The sequence below is a fragment of the Vicugna pacos genome, unplaced genomic scaffold (genome assembly GCF_048564905.1).
Source record: "Vicugna pacos unplaced genomic scaffold, VicPac4 scaffold_114, whole genome shotgun sequence".
Lineage (NCBI taxonomy): Eukaryota > Metazoa > Chordata > Mammalia > Artiodactyla > Camelidae > Vicugna > Vicugna pacos.
Genome location: NW_027328794.1, coordinates 823,699 through 829,518, shown reverse-complemented (window position 1 = coordinate 829,518; position 5,820 = coordinate 823,699).

Below are 5,820 nucleotides of genomic sequence, written 5' to 3'. Positions count from 1 at the left end.
ACACACTTATCTCTCAGAACTGAGCATGTGGAGAGACGTTCGTTCATCCAGCACAAAGGGAACGGGTTGCAGGAGAAACCCTTACTCTGGTTTCTCAGTCTGTTTCCTAGTGCCGGTTTGAAGTGCCTGCCGTTTTCACTGTAAAACCGAGTTGGAGCTTGTACCTCCCCATATATATGTATGGAGTGGAGTTGGCAAGTGAAAAGAAACTTTGTGTTCCCTTCAAGCTAGGTGAAGGACGGCTTTGACACACACACATCTCTCAGAACTGAGCATGTGGAGAGACGTTCGTTCATCCAGCACAAAGGGAACGGGTTGCAGGAGAAACCCTTACTCTGGTTTCTCAGTCTGTTTCCTAGTGCCGATTTGAAGTGCCTGCCGTTTTCACTGTAAAACCGAGTTGGAGCTTGTACCTCCCCATATATATGTATGGAGTGGAGTTGGCAAATGAAAAGAAACTTTGTGTTCCCTTCAAGCTAGGTGAAGGATGGCTTTCACACACACTTATCTCTCAGAACTGAGCATGTGGAGAGACGTTCGTTCATCCAGCACAAAGGGAACGGGTTGCAGGAGAAACCCTTACTCTGGTTTCTCAGTCTGTTTCCTAGTGCCGGTTTGAAGTGCCTGCCGTTTTCACTGTAAAACCGAGTTGGAGCTTGTACCTCCCCATATATATGTATGGAGTGGAGTTGGCAAGTGAAAAGAAACTTTGTGTTCCCTTCAAGCTAGGTGAAGGACGGCTTTCACACACACACATCTCTCAGAACTGAGCATGTGGAGAGACGTTCGTTCATCCAGCACAAAGGGAACGGGTTGCAGGAGAAACCCTTACTCTGGTTTCTCAGTCTGTTTCCTAGTGCCGATTTGAAGTGCCTGCCGTTTTCACTGTAAAACCGAGTTGGAGCTTGTACCTCCCCATATATATGTATGGAGTGGAGTTGGCAAATGAAAAGAAACTTTGTGTTCCCTTCAAGCTAGGTGAAGGATGGCTTTCACACACACTTATCTCTCAGAACTGAGCATGTGGAGAGACGTTCGTTCATCCAGCACAAAGGGAACGGGTTGCAGGAGAAACCCTTACTCTGGTTTCTCAGTCTGTTTCCTAGTGCCGGTTTGAAGTGCCTGCCGTTTTCACTGTAAAACCGAGTTGGAGCTTGTACCTCCCCATATATATGTATGGAGTGGAGTTGGCAACTGAAAAGAAACTTTGTGTTCCCTTCAAGCTAGGTGAAGGACGGCTTTCACACACACTTATCTCTCAGAACTGAGCATGTGTAGAGACGTTCGTTCATCCAGCACAAAGGGAACGGGTTGCAGGAGAAACCCTTACTCTGGTTTCTCATTCTGTTTCCTAGTGCCGGTTTGAAGTGCCTGCCGTTTTCACTGTAAAACCGAGTTGGATCTTGTACCTCCCCATATATATGTATGGAGTGGAGGTGGCAAGTGAAAAGAAACTTTGTGTTCCCTTCAAGCTAGGTGAAGGACGGCTTTCACACACACACATCTCTCAGAACTGAGCGTGTGGAGAGACGTTCTTTCATCCAGCACAAAGGGAACGTTTTGCAGGAGAAACCCTTTCCCTGGTTTCTCAGTCTGTTTCCTAGTGCCGGTTTGAAGTGCCTGCCGTTTTCACTGTAAAACCGAGTTGGAGCTTGTACCTCCCCATATATATGTATGGAGTGGAGTTGTCAAGTGAAAAGAAACTTTGTGTTCCCTTCAAGCTAGGTGAAGGACGGCTTTCACACACACTTATCTCTCAGAACTGAGCATGTGGAGAGACGTTCGTTCATCTAGCACAAAGGGAACGGGTTGCAGGAGAAACCCTTACTCTGGTTTCTCAGTCTGTTTCCTAGTGCCGGTTTGAAGTGCCTGCCGTTTTCACTGTAAAACCGAGTTGGAGCTTGTACCTCCCCATATATATGTATGGAGTGGAGTTGGCAAGTGAAAAGAAACTTTGTGTTCCCTTCAAGCTAGGTGAAGGACGGCTTTCACACACACTTATCTCTCAGAACTGAGCATGTGGAGAGACGTTCGTTCATCCAGCACAAAGGGAACGGGTTGCAGGAGAAACCCTTACTCTGGTTTCTCAGTCTGTTTCCTAGTGCCGGTTTGAAGGGCCTGCCGTTTTCACTGTAAAACCGAGTTGGAGCTTGTACCTCCCCATATATATGTATGGAGTGGAGTTGGCAAGTGAAAAGAAACTTTGTGTTCCCTTCAAGCTAGGTGAAGGACGGCTTTCACACACACTTATCTCTCAGAACTGAGCATGTGGAGAGACGTTCGTTCATCCAGCACAAAGGGAACGGGTTGCAGGAGAAACCCTTACTCTGGCTTCTCAGTCTGTTTCCTAGTGCCGATTTGACGTGCCTGCCTTTTTCACTGTAAAACCGAGTTGGAGCTTGTACCTCCCCATATATATGTATGGAGTGGAGTTGGCAGGTGAAAAGAAACTTTGTGTTCCCTTCAAGCTAGGTGAAGGACGGCCTTTACACACATTTATCTCTCAGAACTGAGCATGTGGAGAGACGTTCGTTCATCCAGCACAAAGGGAACGGGTTGCAGGAGAAACCCTTACTCTGGTTTCTCAGTCTGTTTCCTAGTGCCGGTTTGAAGTGCCTGCCGTTTTCTCTGTAAAACCGAGTTGGAGTTTGTACCTCCCCATATATATGTATGGAGTGGAGTTGGCAACTGAAAAGAAACTTTGTGTTCCCTTCAAGCTAGGTGAAGGACGGCTTTCACACACACTTATCTCTCAGAACTGAGCATGTGAAGAGACGTTCGTTCATCCAGCACAAAGGGAACGGGTTGCAGGAGAAACCCTTACTCTGGTTTCTCAGTCTGTTTCCTAGTGCCGGTTTGAAGTGCCTGCCGTTTTCACTGTAAAACCGAGTTGGAGCTTGTACCTCCCCATATATATGTATGGAGTGGAGTTGGCAACTGAAAAGAAACTTTGTGTTCCCTTCAAGCTAGGTGAAGGACGGCTTTCACACACACTTAACTCTCAGAACTGAGCATGTGGAGAGACGTTCGTTCATCCAGCACAAAGGGAACGGGTTGCAGGAGAAGCCCTTACTCTGGCTTCTCAGTCTGTTTCCTAGTGCCGATTTGAAGTGCCTGCCTTTTTCACTGTAAAACCGAGTTGGAGCTTGTACCTCCCCATATATATGTATGGAGTGGAGTTGGCAAGTGAAAAGAAACTTTGTGTTCCCTTCAAGCTTGGTGAAGGACGGCCTTTACACACATTTATCTCTCAGAACTGAGCATGTGGAGAGACGTTCGTTCATCTAGCACAAAGGGAACGGGTTGCAGGAGAAACCCTTACTCTGGTTTCTCAGTCTGTTTCCTAGTGCCGGTTTGAAGTGCCTGCCGTTTTCACTGTAAAACCGAGTTGGAGCTTGTACCTCCCCATATATATGTATGGAGTGGAGTTGGCAAGTGAAAAGAAACTTTGTGTTCCCTTCAATCTAGGTGAAGGACGGCTTTCACACACACTTATCTCTCAGAACTGAGCATGTGGAGAGACGTTCGTTCATCCAGCACAAAGGGAACGGGTTGCAGGAGAAACCCTTACTCTGCTTTCTCAGTCTGTTTCCTAGTGCCGGTTTGAAGTGCCTGCCGTTTTCACTGTAAAACCGAGTTGGAGCTTGTACCTCCCCATATATATGTATGGAGTGGAGTTGGCAAGTGAAAAGAAACTTTGTGTTCCCTTCAAGCTAGGTGAAGGACGGCTTTCACACACACTTATCTCTCAGAACTGAGCATGTGGAGAGACGTTCGTTCATCCAGCACAAAGGGAACGGGTTGCAGGAGAAGCCCTTACTCTGGCTTCTCAGTCTGTTTCCTAGTGCCGATTTGATGTTCCTGCCTTTTTCACTGTAAAACCGAGTTGGAGCTTGTACCTCCCCATATATATGTATGGAGTGGAGTTGGCAAGTGAAAAGAAACTTTGTGTTCCCTTCAAGCTAGGTGAAGGACGGCTTTCACACACACTTATCTCTCAGAACTGAGCATGTGGAGAGACGTTCGTTCATCCAGCACAAAGGGAACGGGTTGCAGGAGAAACCCTTACTCTGGTTTCTCAGTCTGTTTCCTAGTGCCGGTTTGAAGTGCCTGCCGTTTTCACTGTAAAACCGAGTTGGAGCTTGTACCTCCCCATATATATGTATGGAGTGGAGTTGGCAAGTGAAAAGAAACTTTGTGTTCCCTTCAAGCTAGGTGAAGGACGGCTTTGACACACACACATCTCTCAGAACTGAGCATGTGGAGAGACGTTCGTTCATCCAGCACAAAGGGAACGGGTTGCAGGAGAAACCCTTACTCTGGTTTCTCAGTCTGTTTCCTAGTGCCGATTTGAAGTGCCTGCCGTTTTCACTGTAAAACCGAGTTGGAGCTTGTACCTCCCCATATATATGTATGGAGTGGAGTTGGCAAATGAAAAGAAACTTTGTGTTCCCTTCAAGCTAGGTGAAGGATGGCTTTCACACACACTTATCTCTCAGAACTGAGCATGTGGAGAGACGTTCGTTCATCCAGCACAAAGGGAACGGGTTGCAGGAGAAACCCTTACTCTGGTTTCTCAGTCTGTTTCCTAGTGCCGGTTTGAAGTGCCTGCCGTTTTCACTGTAAAACCGAGTTGGAGCTTGTACCTCCCCATATATATGTATGGAGTGGAGTTGGCAAGTGAAAAGAAACTTTGTGTTCCCTTCAAGCTAGGTGAAGGACGGCTTTCACACACACACATCTCTCAGAACTGAGCATGTGGAGAGACGTTCGTTCATCCAGCACAAAGGGAACGGGTTGCAGGAGAAACCCTTACTCTGGTTTCTCAGTCTGTTTCCTAGTGCCGATTTGAAGTGCCTGCCGTTTTCACTGTAAAACCGAGTTGGAGCTTGTACCTCCCCATATATATGTATGGAGTGGAGTTGGCAAATGAAAAGAAACTTTGTGTTCCCTTCAAGCTAGGTGAAGGATGGCTTTCACACACACTTATCTCTCAGAACTGAGCATGTGGAGAGACGTTCGTTCATCCAGCACAAAGGGAACGGGTTGCAGGAGAAACCCTTACTCTGGTTTCTCAGTCTGTTTCCTAGTGCCGGTTTGAAGTGCCTGCCGTTTTCACTGTAAAACCGAGTTGGAGCTTGTACCTCCCCATATATATGTATGGAGTGGAGTTGGCAACTGAAAAGAAACTTTGTGTTCCCTTCAAGCTAGGTGAAGGACGGCTTTCACACACACTTATCTCTTAGAACTGAGCATGTGGATAGACGTTCGTTCATCCAGCACAAAGGGAACGGGTTGCAGGAGAAACCCTTACTCTGGTTTCTCAGTCTGTTTCCTAGTGCCGATTTGAAGTGCCTGCCGTTTTCACTGTAAAACCGAGTTGGAGCTTGTACCTCCCCATATATATGTATGGAGTGGAGTTGGCAAATGAAAAGAAACTTTGTGTTCCCTTCAAGCTAGGTGAAGGACGGCTTTCACACACACTTATCTCTCAGAACTGAGCATATGGAGAGACGTTCGTTCATCCAGCACAAAGGGAACGGGTTGCAGGAGAAGCTCTTACTCTGGTTTCTCAGTCTGTTTCCTAGTGCCGATTTGAAGTGCCTGCCGTTTTCACTGTAAAACCGAGTTGGAGCTTGTACCTCCCCATATATATGTATGGAGTGGAGTTGGCAAGTGAAAAGAAACTTTGTGTTCCCTTCAAGCTAGGTGAAGGACGGCTTTCACACACACACATCTCTCAGAACTGAGCATGTGGAGAGACGTTCGTTCATCCAGCACAAAGGGAACGGGTTGCAGGAGAAACCCTTACTCTGGTTT